Genomic DNA, 16,508 nt, shown 5'->3' on the forward strand with positions numbered 1-16,508 from the left:
CACCTGCCTAAATCATCACATTCCTACTCAGCACAGTCCCGCTAACTCTACTTCCTCCCAGGTAAGATTTTCTTTCAGATCTTTTAACCATGCTCAAATCTGTCTTACATTTTCACCATTTGAGAGGAGAAAATTGTTGAAGTAAGAAAGGAGGAAACTCTTGACATTGTTCAAGTTAGGGAGTTTTAGAATGAGCCAAGGACGACACTCTTGCTGCTTGCGATATTACATCCTGTGGCCATCTCTACCCATATGCAACACAAACCTTGATGACCAACGGAGTTCAAATAACCATTCTTTTATTATTATTATTATTATTTTTTCTTTCTTTAAAAAATTTTATTTTTAGGGCCTTTCTGACAAAACCAGAAAGCCTGCTAGACAATTCTAAAAGAGCTATAACACTTCAAATAACTATTCTTAAAGAGCTGTACTAAAAGTCTCTGTCCTCAAAATTAGAAGTGATCTTTTAGACCAAATCTACTGAAAATGTAGTCTGTGACCTTGTGCCATCCTCTGAAACGTTTACTTCCAGACTGTGTTAAGTATGGAAATAGAGAGTGTTTAGAAACTTTCATAGCTATTTGATAAAATCTAGTGATTCTTAGAGTGAAAATTAACATTGATCTTACATTTTCTGGTCTTTTTTAATACTTCGTTTTTCTAGTAATTTATTTTACTGTATTTTTTAAAAGCATTGGTTAGTGACAGATTTTACAATAAAACTATCCTTCAGGCCAGGCTGTAGGATACTATCCTACAGGCTTACACCTGTAATCTCAGCATTCTGGGAGGCCAAGGCAGGAAGATTGCTTCAGGCCAGGAGTTCAAGACGAGCCTGGTCAATGCTGTGAGACCTCACCTCTACTAAAAATGTAAAAATAATAGCCAGGTGTGGTGGCGCATGCCTATAGTCCCAGCTACTGGTGAAGCTGAGAGGGGAGGATTCCTTGATTCCCGGAGGTCAAGGCTGCAGTGAGCCATGATAATGCCTCTGCATTTCAGCCTGGGTTACAGAGTAAGATTGTATCTCTAATATATATATATATACACACACACATACACACACACACATTACCACTTTTAGTATAACAAACAATGTTTGAGATCCTTGTATTGTAAAGAAGCATTGGAAGTTTAGAGTATAACATTGATAATATTTTAACTCCTTTTATTGATTTACTTCAGATAAAATAGATTATAGCTACATAAGAGGGGCCCATCTCTTCAATCTCAGAGAAACATAGGACAGTATCAAGCTTGGCCTATGAGTATGGATCTGTCATTTGATATTCAGAGAAATGGATGAAAGGGGTGGAAGGGAGTAAAGGTAATTTACTAATACTAATCTATTTCAATATGTGTGACTTTCATTTTTCTTTACTGAGACGCATCCATCCCCCCAATTTTTTTTTTGTATTAGACAATCACATTAGCTTCAGTTTTGGTATTAAAATAAAAGTAAAGAAAGAAAAATATTATAAAATTAAAATTCATAAAGAAGGAAAACAGAATAATGAGAAAATGTACACTGGAGAAAGTTACTAATATGGATAAATTTTATAAATTAAGACAAAAGAAAACAATATCTTTGGAAGCAATAGATGTAAGTTATTAAGTCCATCAATATACCATGCAAATTGTGATCCAATATAACTTAATTGCTCTCTGGACAGCTAGAAATGGTAGAAATATGCAAGAAAATCAGACATCATGGTTTAATTCAAAAAGCTTCTACCTGTGTTTATTTTCTGTTGCTTGGAAATTTGTCTTTAGTATGTATTTTAAATGTAGACATTAAACATAAACATAAACAGGACTATAGCAGGAGGAAAGGTGAAGTGAAAGAGAGAGAGAGAGAGATGCTTTAGGGATGCACTGGAGTGCAGTGGCATGATCACGGCTCACTGCAGCCTTGACCTCCTGGGCTCAAGTGATCCTCTCACCTCATCTTCCCAGGGACCCGGGACCACAGGCATGTGCCAGCATGCCTGGCTAATTTTTTTGGCATTTTTTTTGTAGGGACAGGGTTTCAGGATGTTGCCCAGGCTGGTCTCAAACTCCTGAACTCAAGTTATCTACCTGCCTAGGTCTCCGAAAATGGGATTACAGGTGCAAGTCAACCATGCCTGGCCTGGAAGAGAAAAGTTGATGATAAAAGGAAAGTTCTGTTTTTGTTACCTCCTTTTATGTAACAATTTACCCAAAATCTTACTAGATTAAAATAATATCTGTTTATTATCTCAGAGTTTCCATGGGTCAGAAATCCAGGTAAAGCTAAGCTGGGACCTCTGCGTCACAGTTTCTTATTAGGCTGCAATTAAGGTATTGGCACAGGATGGACATTTTGTTCAAAACCATACAGTTTTTAAAATTTTTATGGATACATGCTACTTGCACATATTTATGAGGTACATGTAATATTTTGGTATAAGTGTACAATGTGCAGTAATCAAATCCGGGTAATTGGGATACCCATCCTCTTAAACATTTATCGTTTCTTTGTGTTAGGAACATTCCAATTCCGTTCCTTTTGTTCTTTTGAAATATACAATAAATTATTGCTAATCATAGTCACTCTTTTGTGCTACTGAATGCTAGATCTTATTCCTCTTATCTAAATGTATATTTTTTTACCCATTAACCCCTCTCTATTCCCACCACCCCCGCCCACACCCCCTGCACTCTGCACTACCCTTTCCAGCCTCTAGTAACTGTTACTCTACTCTCTATCTCCATGAGATCAATTTTCTATTAACTTCCACTTGTGAGTGAGAACATGCACTATTTGTCTTTCTGTACCCGGCTTATTTCATTTAACATAATGTCCTCCAGTTTCTTTTTTTTTTTTTTTTTTTAAATGGAGTCTTGCTCTGTCACCCAGGCTGGAGTGCAGTGGCGCAATCTCGGCTCACTGGAAGCTCTGCTTCCCAGGTTCACACAGTTCTCCTGCCTCAGCCTTCCGAGTGGCTGGGACTACAGGCGCCCGCCACCATGCCCGGCTAATTTTTTTTGTATTTTTAGTAGAGAGGGAGTTTCACCGTGTTCGCCAAGATGGTCTCGATATCCTGACCTTGTGATCCGCCCACGTTGGCCTCCCAAAATGCTGGGATTACTGGCTTAAGCTACCATGCCTGGCCTCCAGTTTCATCCATGATTTTACAAATGACAGGACTTTGTTCTCTTTAATGACTAAAAAATATTCCACTGTGCACATGTACTAAATTTTATTTATTCATTCATCCATTGGTGAACACTTTGGGTGATTTCCATAGTTTGTCTATTGTAAACGGTGCTGTCATAAACATGGGTGTGTAAATAGCTCTTTGATATACTGATTTTCTTTTATAATTAACCAGCAGCAGTTCTATATTTAATTTTTGAGGAAATTCCATACTTTTTTTCACAGTGTACTAATTTACATTCCCCCACACAGTGTATGAGCATTTTTTCTCTGCATCTTCTCCAACATCCAGTATTTTTCATCTTTTTGATAACACTCATTTTAACTGGAGTGAGACGGTATCTCATTGCATTCAAATAGATTTGATTTTCACGTTACCTCGTGATGTTGAGTCTTTTTCATGTGTCTGTTGGTCATTTGTATATATTCTTTGAGAAATGGCTATTCAGATCTTTCGTTTGTTTTTAACTGAATTTTTTGTTTTTGTTTTTGCTATTCAGTTGTTTGAGTTTCCTATATTAACTAGTTATCAAAACCAGGCATTTCAGATACTATAGCAACTCAACTCTCATTTCCCCCTTAAGATGTGTATGCTTTTGCTGTTGTTGTTTATATGCTTGTTTTTTTAATGACTTCCCTGGATTTCAGTTCTCATGATGTATGGCCACAGATGTGTGTGTTCAGCTTATCTTGCCCTCATTTTTATTTTTTAACCTGGCTACCCTAGGGGTCACTCTGTGTCTTTCATGGCTCTGTGATCAGTCAATGATTTGGGCAGTTGTGCTCGAACACGTTGATTCCATAAGGTTTCCACCTTTTGCTGAAAGGCTTTCTCTGAGGAACACATTCAAAATTCAGCCAGTTCTCAAATACACCCTATCTTCTCCTTTCTGCTGGGCCCAAGTTGGCTTTCCTTGCATGTATGTTTATTTATCCAGTCTCTCAGGGAGGTATTAAGAGCTTATCAGATCCTTCTATGTCTCTCATTTCTAGGTTCTCTCCACTCACTCTATGGGTTATTCACAGCTCTGTAACCATAAGTTAACAGAGGCACAAGCTTCCCTGTTCATTTCCTCCCAAAATTGCTACTTTAATAATGTGAATATGGTTTTATATCTCCTGTTCAAAAATGTCAGCCCACTCTGGCAACATGCCTACTGGTTTTGAGTTGTCACTTCACCTGAAATAGGCAAGGAGGAGGAAAGCATTCCCAGGAAGGAAGGCTACAGATCCCACTGCCCTTATTAGGCTTCCAGTGGGTTTCTTATGAATAAATGCTTCTCCATTAGTTGTTTCTGTTTGCTTGATTTCCAGAGGCCTGAAATGGTTATTTTTGACATGTTTCCTACTTTTATGTGACTAAGTTAATTTGATCATAGGAGGAGAGTGGCTTTCATCGTTCTTATTTGATTCTACAAGGAATACATAATCACAGATATTTAAAATTACATAGCATTTACATGCATCCTGAGTAACACTGAAGTATTTAATAAATAGCTGCTGATGAGGGTGGGGCTGAGAGAGTTATGGCTAACCTACAGGTGAGCATGTACACATCAGAGAAAATAATCAGGGCATGATTCAAAGAACAGGGACTCTGAAAGGGATCTCAAACAACCTAGCACTTTTGGTTACTATTCTTTGGTAAACTTCATATTTTAATTCCAGGTGGCCATCTCCTAACCCTGCCTAATTCCAGGATACAGGGCTAAAGTCTCTGTAGCTAATGAAAGTGCTTTTCAAATACACCTACATACAAAGCCTCTACTCTATTGGATTAACTTTCAGCCAGACTGTAAAGTTCAAATGTTGAAACACCAGTAAAAGAGGCATAAAATGAATCTGATGAGAAGGTGCTTGGTTGATGGGGAAAGGTAGAAAAAAGATACATCACAGTTTGGAGGTCTAAGATGAAGTGGTTAAGACAATGGACTTGAGCCTTAAAGGACCTATGCTTAAATTCACCACTTGGAAGCCGCATAATATTGAGACATGTAGTTAACTTCCCTGAGTCTCTTTTTTTTTTTTTTTTCATAGAAACTTGGAATAATAGTATGTATTTTATAGGGTCTTTGTAAAGATTAAATGAGTAAGTTTTTGTAAGGTACTCACCTGTACCATGTTAAGACGTCAATGTGTAAGAACTATTATTCATAAGGTTTATTTAGTGGTCTATGCCTCGTTCTTTATTAGGCTGTTACAGTCTTGGTGAGGAAGGACTGTGTCATTCAGGAAATTCTGTAGCATTGACCAACACTTGAGGCATGGAGAAAGCTCAGATAGTAGACAGAATGCCTGAATTCTTGACTGAAACATTTCCCTCTAGAAATTCACATGCTGAAATAACACCCATAACCTTTAGTATTTATCCAAATCCTCCAAGAGGATGAAAATGTTTTAGTATAGTGGAATCTTGAGACCTCTTTGTCAAAGTACATCATTGAGATGTAAAGAATTGAATAAACTAGCTTCTTGCTGTGGGTAGTAATAGAGGATATAGAAAGAGGGAAAGATGAGAACCACAAGTAATATAGCTCTTATTCTGGCCAATTATTACAATTTTTTTTTTTTATATATAAATACATGTCTGGAGTATGTATCTGTGTGTGTGTGTGTGTGTGTGTGTCTGTGTCTGTGTGTGTGTCTGTGTTTCTTGAAGTGTTTCTGCTGAAAAGTGTCATGGATTTTTTCTTACTTCATCCCCACAACATGAATAATTTAATTTGGGTGCTTTGTAGTAATTTTTACTGCCTCTGAAATACAGCTATAATTCTAAAAAAAAATATTATTATGATATATGAAGCCTGTGGTTTTCCTTCTTCACTTCCTCACTAACACTTCTGTACTCTTATGTAACGTGCAAGCCGATGGATATTAAAACTGCTATCTTTCAAATATAAAATAATATTTGCATCCAGTCATCCCTCTGTGTTTGTCAGGGATTGATCCCAGGATCCCTGCAGATAACAAAATTTGGTTACTTTCAAGTTCCTTAAATAAGATGGCATAGTATTTGCATATAACTTTTGCACATCTTCACATATACCTGAAACCATTTCTAGATTACTTATAATACCTAGTACAATGTATATGATATGTAAATAGTTGTCAGACTACATTATTTTTTATTTGTATTATTTTTATATTGTTATTTTTATTGTTTTTCATAGAGTTTTGACCCACATTTGGTTGAATCCATGGATGTTGAACCAGTGGATGTGGAGGGCCAACTGTATTTAGTTCTTGGCTTTCATTTTTGATAGAGCTTTAGAATCACAAATGTTATTGATGTTGGCTTATCTTCTCTCTGCTTTAAGCTAATTGCTTAGAATTAATCTTCTTTCTCATAGTGTCAATGAACAGTCTTCTAAGGCACATTTAAAGTAATCATTGACTTAAGCTTATGTTTTACTTTGCTTCCTACTTTCATCAATATTCAGCAAAAGAGTTGTAGTGAAATATGTATTATTTTATCAAATACCCAACATTCCTTCTTATTTTACAGAAAGTCCCCATTGTTTGTAGTATTAGTGGGATATATTGTCTTACCTCCCACAATAGAAATCGAAGATGGGTATTTCTGATCTCTCCACTGCCAGACAAAGAAGCATTTGATCCTTGCTTAACCAGCCGACTAGACATTTGCTTCAAGGCCTTTGAATCGAGAGCACGCACCACAGAGGTGAGTTGATGGCTGAAATGTATTTTCTACTGCTGCGGAGTCAGACACGGAAGCAGCAGTGAAATCCTGGCTCAACTGCTCTTGTTGCCAAGCTCTAGAATCCCTAGATCCTTATTTTCCAAGCCTCCCACCAATATTAGCTTCTTACGATAAATCTCCTTTTTATCTTACATAGCCAGAGCCCGATTCTGTTGGAAAAAAAAAAAAAAGCAAAAATCCTGAATAACAAAAGTGTTCTCAAAACTATTATCCTGTGTTCAATAAAAACATTGTCTCATTCATAATACTGCTGTGTAGCTTCATACATGCATTCACACATGCATCTTTACAATTTGATTCTTTCATTTATTATCACTATGATTTGGTATAAAGTACATAGATTTTGCTATCAGGCCAACCTGGGTTCAAATTTCGACTTCAACATTTGGTGTGTAATCTTGAGTAATATGTGATATAAACAAAAAATCCAGTTTAAAACTCAGTGCATAGAAGACAGATCAATTAATTCAATATCAGAAAATGCATTATTAGCTTTGCCTCTAAGCAACTGTGTAATCTTGGGTAAATAACAAGCTCTAATCTTATTGACCTAATCTAAAAAGAAAATGTTGTTCAGGATTGTTTTAAGACCCTTTCTAGTTCTAAGATTCTATAATTCACACAAAATTCAGTTTCACGTTTCAAAACTGATCGCATTTTGCAATCTCTCCCTGTGTGTGTTTGTGTGTTTGCAGACACTAGGTATTATATAAAATTAGCCCTTTCCTTTTTAAACAAAATACATATATTATTTTTTGTTATATATTGATAAATTGTGGTTGTATATATTAATGGGGTAGAAAACGTTGTTATAATTTTTTTTTTTTTTGAGATGGGGTCTCGCTCTGTCCCCCCAGCTGGAGTGCAGTGGCCGGATCTCAGCTCACTGCAAGCTCCGCCTCCTGGGTTTACGCCATTCTCCTGCCTCAGCCTCCCGAGTAGCTGGGACTACAGGCGCCCGCCACCTCGCCCAGCTAGTTTTTTGTATTTTTTAGTAGAGACAGGGTTTCACCGTGTTAGCCAGGATGGTCTCGATCTCCTGACCTCGTGATCCGCCCGTCTCGGCCTCCCAAAGTGCTGGGATTATAGTGTGATCATTTTTAATACAAAGTGGAATTATTAAATTAAGCTATGAAGACACCCGTCACTTCAAATATTTAACACTTTTCGTGATAAGAACATTTGAAGTGTACTCTCTGTGGTATTGAACTGCACAGTACTCAATTATTAGTTATATTTTATGCCAGTCTGTTGGTCTTAGACAAGTGTCACTATCATGGCATTTTATGTAAGAAATAATCAGCTTAGCTGGTCCACAGACCTTGTGTGTTGGCTGGGTGTGCCAACCACACCTGACAAAGCTATCCCACATGCTGCTCTTCTGCCTAGACCTCTCTACATTCCTTTCACTTTGTCCTGACTTAACTTGTCTTTAATTGAGTCTGTAATATTGTCAGTTTCCGTTTTTATTTCCTTTGGTAAACTTTCCTAAACCTCTCTCACCTTCTACCCCAGCCTTGATTGGTTTTCTCACGACAGGCATTTACCACATGCTCTACTTCTGTGTAGCATTCTACAATTGTAACTTAAGAATGATTATTATTATTTAATTAAGCTTCATGATAGCAGAATCTTGGTTTTAATTATCTCCCTAGTACCTCGCATTGTGCAAAGCCCACAGTGGGTACACAATAGATAATTGTTGAATTTGAGGAATGAAAGTTACTACCAAAATACAAGCCTGCGTGTTTGATTCTAACTTCTGGCTCTCTCTACTCAACTATGCTGACCAGATAAAAGGGCTTAAGCTTCAGAACTGTATCATGTGCAATAAAGCCTTTAGAAGATTTGCCATGGATCACAGTGTCTTTCTTTTCCTAATGTCCTGGGAGTCACATGTTTTATTGGTCAGCCTCTCAACCTGTAGCTGACTTCACTGTTCATTCAGGGTCCAGCTCATCCATCTTTTGGTGATTTTCATAGGCTATAATGGCTTTGTTTTGGATAATTAGTGAAAAGATAACATTTAAGGACATCCTAGGGTTATAAGCCAACACATGGGAGCGATTCCAGAGTCTATCACTCTAATTAAAGGAATATTTCTCTAAGGGTACTATTTACAATTTCCAGCCACTGATGGGTAACATTGGCACTCAAACTAGAGTTTGTGAATAATGTAAAAATGAAAGCCAGTATAAATCATCCCTCTATGAGACAATAAATAGCATTGTCAGGCAAATAAAGGGTGCATTTGTAAGTGATTTAAAGTGCCAAATAATTTGTAAGGTTCTCAACTCTTCATAAACAACTGGAGGGCCTAATACTTTGCAGGTACTTAGTCAATGCTACTGAATTGTAGATTGACTGAAATAGTTATTCTTAAGAGAGCCATTTATCTGCTGTATAGCTATTATTGATACTCAAGGCTTATAGAAAGAGCATGAATTTAATTCAAAATATTGAAAGAGAAGAAGTATACATGTGATTATCAAAGAAACAGAGTTCAAGATACACAAAAAAGTGGTGATTAAAGAGTATTAAACAATTCTAACCTCCATGGATACAATGCAGTACATTCAGGTGACTGAGACAGAGATAGTGAGGTGCCTGACACACATTGTATCTGTGCTGCTTCATTCATTAAAATGCGACGAATGAAGGTTCACTTATACTTGGGATGGCTGGAAGGTTAACTGTCATTGTTCCATATTTCTCTCCACCAAATATAAACAATGACAGTCAAAATGGAAAAAAAAATAGTAATAAAAACACAGTCACACCCAAACACAAGATGAATCTTGGTGATGCATAAATGCAGAGCTGAAGGGGGCAACCTGCTTGTCTGCAGGCCTGAAACTTGCAAAGACAGCTAGGGTTAGACCATGCTCGGTATTGGGAGTAAAGATATTCACTTCGGAGGAGAAGATACGTCAAGTCTCACTATGTTTATGGCTAGAGCTGGATTAAGTCAAGAGAAGAATTTGAGTTAGGTCACCAAATGTGATAGTGCCAATATTCCACCTTCTGGCTCTTTGTGGATGTCTCTCTGACACCTATTTGTTGTTATATTCTTACCCTTTTCTCTCTCTGTCACAATTCTTTCTCTTACTGTGCCAGTCTTTTCCCCATATCTATCTCCCTTTTTCTCTTTCTCACAAAATTTCTCACATTTGCTCAAAGAAACACTAAGAAAACATTGTTAAGAAAATATTTGCTAGAGAAAAACACTATTACCTGACCAAGGAAAACTGAAATGACGACAAAAGAATACATTAGGATTGATGAATTGAAACAATTGATTTTGGTCAAAAAACTGATTAATAAATTAAATTTTAATTAGCAATGTAATTGAGAAAGTAATAGTACTAATAGGAAAATCAGCAAAATAAAAATAAACTGACATATTTTCACTGTGGTATACAGAAATTCAATCAATGAAATAAAATGGACTAAAGAAATCTTTTGTTAAAAAAAAAAAAAAACTCTAGATGACATTTATTTGCATTTACATTATTTGGAATTTTTTTTTTTCTTTTTTCTTTTTTTGAGACAGAGTCTCACTCTGTCACCTAGACATCTAGAATGCAGTGGTGTGATCTCAGCTCACTGCAACCTCTGCCTCCTGGGTTCAAGGGATCCTGCCACCTCAGCCCCCAGAATAGCTGGGACTGTGGAACTACAGGCACATGCCAACATGCCTGGCTAATTTTTGTACTTTTAGTAAAAACAGGGTTTCACCATGTTGTCCAGGCTGGTCTTGAACTCCTGGTCTCAAGTGATCAGCCTGCCTCAGCCTCCCAAAGTGCTGGGATTACAGGTGTGAGCCACTGTGCCTGGTCTTATGTTATTTGAAATGTTTTGTTCTAACTAGTCTCTGAGTTAAAACATTTCCAGCATCAAATTCGTCAACATTATTCAAAACTTATTATAGAAGTCACTTTAATGATCTCTGAAATGTTTTTATTTCCAACGCCTTGAGTTTTTCTATTTCTCACTAGTCCAATAAAAAGCTTCTCATAAGATATAAAGGAAACACTCCTTGGTAGATCAGTACATTTTATAAGCTAAGACATTTTTAAACTTTCACAGCTCAGTGGTGGGGGACTTGAACACAGCCTGATCTTCAAGGAAATCAGGAAGATATGGGATTTTACAGTGAGGTTTGCAAACTTAGGTTGCCATAGATTCAACAAAAAACTGTCTATAAAAGAGAAAGTAGCTCATTATAGAAAAAAAAAAAAAAAGGTTAGCTAACTTCATCCCTATTTGGAACACTGATATATATATATTTTTTTATCAGATCACAGTTGTCTCTTATTTTGTCTGAAAATGTTCACCCCCAGTAGAGTAAATGAGGGTGTTTCAGCCTTGTAAAGATGCACAGGTGTTCATGCCAGCATTAGTTTTCGCTGCTGGGGAGATCCAAGGTGCATGATTCAGTCAAACCATCACCAAGGCCCAGCTGTGATTATGTAGAAGAAACATGCCTGGGAGGTCTGGGTTCCTCTCATGTATTTACAGAAAGCAAAAAGTGTTTCTTTCAACTGAGGAACAAAATTTCCAACTATTTACCCAGGAAGTAACTGAGTAGACGTTGTGCTGTTTCTTGGGAAAAACAGAAATAGACTTACCTGGAAAGAAATGCCAGTCATTTTTTGCACTCCATGCCAAAAGTTCATGTATTAGTCAGGGTTCTCTAGAGGGACGGAATGAATAGGATAGATGTATAGATAAAGGGGAGTTTATTAAGTAGTATTAACTCACATGGTCACAGGGTAAGGTCCCGCAATAGCCCATCTGCAAGATGAGGGGAAAGGAAGCCAGTCTGAGTCTCAAAGCTGAAGACCATGGAGTTCGATGTTCGAGGGCTGGAAGCATCCAGCATGGGAGAAAGATGTAGGCTTGGAGCCTAGGCCATTCTAGTGTTTTCTTGTTCTTCTGCCTGCTTTTATTGTGGCCATACTAGCAGCTGATTAGATTGTGCCCACACAGATTGAGGGTGGGTCTGCCTTTCCCAGTCCACTGACAAAAATGTTAATCTCCTTTGGCAACACCCTCACAGACACACACAGGAACAATACTTTGCATACTTCAGTCCAATCAAGTTAATACTCAATATTAACCATCAAAGTTAATATACAGGCAGAACCAGCTCAAAACATCTTCTTTTATTTCTTTTTTTTTTTTTTTTTTTGACAGAGTCTCACTCTTGTCATCCAGGCTGGAGTGCAGTGGTATGATCTCGGCTTAAACCTCTGCCTTCTGGGTTTAAGCAATTCTCCTGCCTCAGCCTCCTGAGTAGCTGGGACTACAGGCACCCGCCACCGTGCCTGGCTAATTTTTGTACTTTTAGTAGAGACAGGATTTTGCCATGTTGGCCAGGCTAGTCTCGAACACCTGATCTCAGGTGACCTGCCCACCTCGGCCTCCCAAAGTGTGGGATTACAGGTGTGAGCCACTGTGCCCAGCCCCAAAACATCTTCTTTTATACTTTACTTGAGACAAAAAAAAATATATATATATATATATATAGCATTGCTGAAAGTGAGTATGTTCTAAGGCGTTACTCCTTTGGAATGTCTGTCTAGTCTTGCTAACTCACCCCTCTTCATGGGGAGTCTCTTTTCACCCTTTTTTCCTCCTATATCCAACTGGTATCAATATATGTAATTGAATCCTTGTTTTTATGCACACATAGAAGGAAACTTCTGGATAAACATACCTTGTGCAAGGTTGTTACTATTGAAGTTGTTATTTAGGCAAGGATTGTATTTATACTAGGGTTATGCTTGTAAGCAAGGTCATTACACACTCATGATGGGCCAGAACATCTCGATACGGTGAGATATTTTCATACGGTGAAGCATTATTATAAAGAATATTAAATCAACTGTGATAGTAGGTGTATAGATGAATATGAATGAACCTTCCAGAAAGGATTAGTGGATGTCTTCATGTATTTGGATAACTAGCTCGTCAACATAAATAAGTATTTACTTTAAAAGCAAAAGTTTGTTATCATTGGACATACTTTAAAAAGAAACACAGATCATATCCTTGTTATGTTCGCATCTTCTGTAAATAGAAATTATTTTGACTCCAAGCACATTAGTATTCTCAGTATTTGTTATATGGCTAGAAGATTTATCAACCATGACGACATCTGGTTTCAAGAAACAGAAAACCTGAAAAACTACGCCCTAAACAAGTAGCAGGTTTGTTTTATTCCTCCCAAAGAAAAAAGTCCAGAAAGAGGTGGTCCAGGGCTGATTTCCCGGTTCCCTGGTTCCATGACAGGACCTAAACATCTTCTGTTGTATTTTGCTGCCACACCGGCCTTAGTAGGAGCTTTCAGCTTTATGCTTGCATCAACCAAAATTAAGGCTGTTGAGGCAGAAATAGTTAGAGAAAAGTTTATTGGAAGCCAAATGTGAGACTTGACCCTGGAAAACACACTATCGGGAGAACCTGCTGCCGATGTTTAATGTGGGTTCTTTTCTATTTCCTAAGTGTCTGGGCTGCCATTGAGAAATAAAAGGAAAGAGCACGAGAGAGAAATTTAAAGCTGGGTGTCCGGGGGAGACATCGCATGTCGGCAGGATCCGTGATGTTCCCCCAGCCGTAAAACCAGCAAGTTTTTATTAGTGATTTTCAAAAGGGGAGGGAGTGCACGAATAGGGTGTGGGTCACAGAGATCAGATACTTCACAAGGTAATAAAATATCACAAAGCAAATGGAGGCAGGACGAGATCACAGGACCACCAGATGAGGCGAAATTAAAATTGCTAATGAAGTTTCCACAGGCATTATCGTTGATAACATCTTATCAGGAAACAGGGTTTGAGAGCAGAGAACCTGTCTGACCACAATTTATCAGGTGGGAATTTTCCTCCTCCTAATAAGCCTGGGAGGGCTACAGGAGACTAGGGCTTATTTCATCCCTTAGACTTTGACCATAAAAGACAGCACACGCTTCCCAAGGGGCTGTTTATAGGCCTGCCTTCAGGGTGTATTCTCTTTCTCAGGGATGTTCCTTGCTGAGAAAAAGAATTCAGCGATATTTCTGCTATTTGCTTATGAAAGAGGAGGAATAGAGCTCTGTTCCCTCCGGCTCACCGGCGGCCAGTTCAGTTACCTCTCTTGTTCCCTGAACATCCCTGTTATCCTGTTCTTTTTAAAAGATGCCCAGATTTCATATTGTTCAAACACACATTCTCTACAAACAATTTGTGCAGTTGATACAATCACAGGGTCCTGAGGCGACATTCATTCTCCTCAGTTTACGAAGAAGATGACAGGATTAAGATATTAAAGACAGGTATAGGAAAACACACGGGTATTGACTGGGGAAGTGATAAGTGTCCATGAAATCTTCACAATTTATGTTCAGAGATTACAGTAAAGACAGGTGTAAGAAATTATAAAAAGACAGGTGTAAGAAATTATCAGTTTGGAGAACTAATAAATGTCCATGAAATCTTCACAATTGATGTTCTTCTGCCGCAACTTTAGCCGGTCCCTCCGTTTGGGGTCCCTGACTTCCCACCACAACACACCAACAAAATTGAGTGTGTTCCAGAGTCTGTTACAAGTTGGAAGGCTTTTATGAAAAAGTTTAGAGAAAAGGAAGTGGATTCCTCATGCTGGAGTTGTCCCTTTCATTGGAGAGTATAATACAGAGGTTACAATCCTAGGCTACAGATTACAACAAACAGGCTAAAATGTTTTACATGCAAAACAATCAGGAAAACTTCATGAATCAGAAAAACTTCATGATTCAGAAATAAGTCAATCTCCTTTTCTTTTCTTTCTTTCTTTCTTTCTTTTTTTTTGTATTTTGTTTTTGAGATGGAGTCTCACTTTGTCACCCAGGTGGAGTGCTGTGGCATGATCTCAGCTCACTGCAACCTCCACCTGCCAGGTACAAGCAATTCTGCCTCAGCCTCCCAAGTAGCTGCGACTAGAAGTGTGCACCCCCATGCCCACCTAATTTTTGCATTTTTAGTAGAGACGGGGTTCCACCATGTTGGTCAGGCTGGTCTCAAACTCCTGACCTTGTGATCCACCTGCCTCGGCCTCCCAAAGTACTGGGATTACAGGCGTGAGCCACTGTGCTCAGCCTGTCAATCTCCTTTTCAATGTCAGTAAGTTATGTCTTAATCAGTATGTCAGGTTTGAGGAACTCATGATAATATTTGAGGAATTCATGTTATGATCTTTACTCAGGAATAGGATGTGAGCCAGGAATCATAAAAGCTCCCCTGGTCAAGTCACATTCATATATAGATGACTAGTGGGTGGGTGGCAGGCTGGAGAAGCACACTCTTACCCTGGGCAAGTGGATTTGGAAGTCTGCCAAATGTGACCTGTAGATTATCACTTGCAGAATGGCAGCCACGACTGTAAGTCTCATTATCATGTTCCAGGCAGGAGGAAGGCTAAAAGAAAATGGTAAGGAGAAATGAGGTATATGCCAGGTGATTTCTCGTCTTTTTCTGGAATGCAATAGCTTTCCCAAAGGCTCTAACCACTCCTTCCATTTATATTTCACCTTCCAGAATGGAATCTCATGGCCAACCCTTGCTGTAGGATAGTGTCTAGAAAAATCATGATTGTATTCATACACATTACCTTTTCCCATATGAAAGAAGCGTAGAATGGCTATAGGGAAGGCAATTATTGGTAACCTTTGGAGAGAGAAGGAACTTTCCATATATACATGACTAGTGGGTGGATGGCAGGCTGGAGAAACACACTTTTACGCTGCAGAGAAGGCTGTTCATTGTCTGGTCTTAGGAGCTTAAATTTACCCACCTCTCACAAAAGAGGCCACTTTGTGTGACTGCTGTCACAAGTACTTCTCTGTACCTATTTCTCATTGATCACCTAGAAAATTATTTGTCATCAAGACTCAGATGAGATGTCATCACATCCACATGGAAGTCTTATGCTGCTCCACCAGAAAAAAAAAAAATTGTTGAATGTCTACTAGAAATTGAGCTCACTGCAGGCAATAGCTCCACCTTCTTTGTATTTTCAACCCTTAGGCTAATGCCTTCGTGGCTTACTTAATTTATATACCATGTGTGCAGTGCAGATACTACACATTTCCAGTTAAGGTGCATGAATGATTGGTTGTCTCACATAATTTCTTAGGGATAACTATAAAAAGGATCCAAATATTTTTTGCTAGTTTTGGAACAGTTCAAATACACGGAAGAGTGAGAACCTGTGCTTTGGTGTTGTAAACCAGAAAGCACAATACGCAAAATCAAATGTCCTTTTGTAGAATGAAACCCAATCAAATGTACAGAGAGACTGAGTCCTAGCAATAGGTTAACCAGTGGGTACGTGTCACTCCTAAGGACATTCCAATGTGAGAATATTTAACTATTTTGCTGGCCAAAGAAGACTCATTTTTGCTTGAATTTGATCAATGGCCCAATGGTTTAAACATTTGGCAAAGGACAATACCTTAAAAAATATTGGTCAAAAATTATAAAATATTTTAACAATATTTATGTATTTCTAATTGATAAATAATATTTGCATATATATTATGAGGTACAATGTGATGTTTTGATCTCTGTGTGAAAGAGTACA

The 16,508-nt window shown here is 38.1% G+C and overlaps 1 non-coding gene across 1 annotated transcript; it reads right to left on the reverse strand.

Annotated features, from left to right (window-relative positions):
• Positions 1–346: 346 nt before the first annotated feature.
• Positions 347–407, reverse strand: LOC126933256 (U7 small nuclear RNA). The gene has a single exon (XR_007718496.1). It is a non-coding gene; the product is annotated as a U7 small nuclear RNA (small nuclear RNA).
• Positions 408–16,508: the final 16,101 nt, after the last annotated feature.

The sequence above is a fragment of the Macaca thibetana genome, chromosome 12 (genome assembly GCF_024542745.1).
Source record: "Macaca thibetana thibetana isolate TM-01 chromosome 12, ASM2454274v1, whole genome shotgun sequence".
NCBI classification, from domain to species: domain Eukaryota; kingdom Metazoa; phylum Chordata; class Mammalia; order Primates; family Cercopithecidae; genus Macaca; species Macaca thibetana.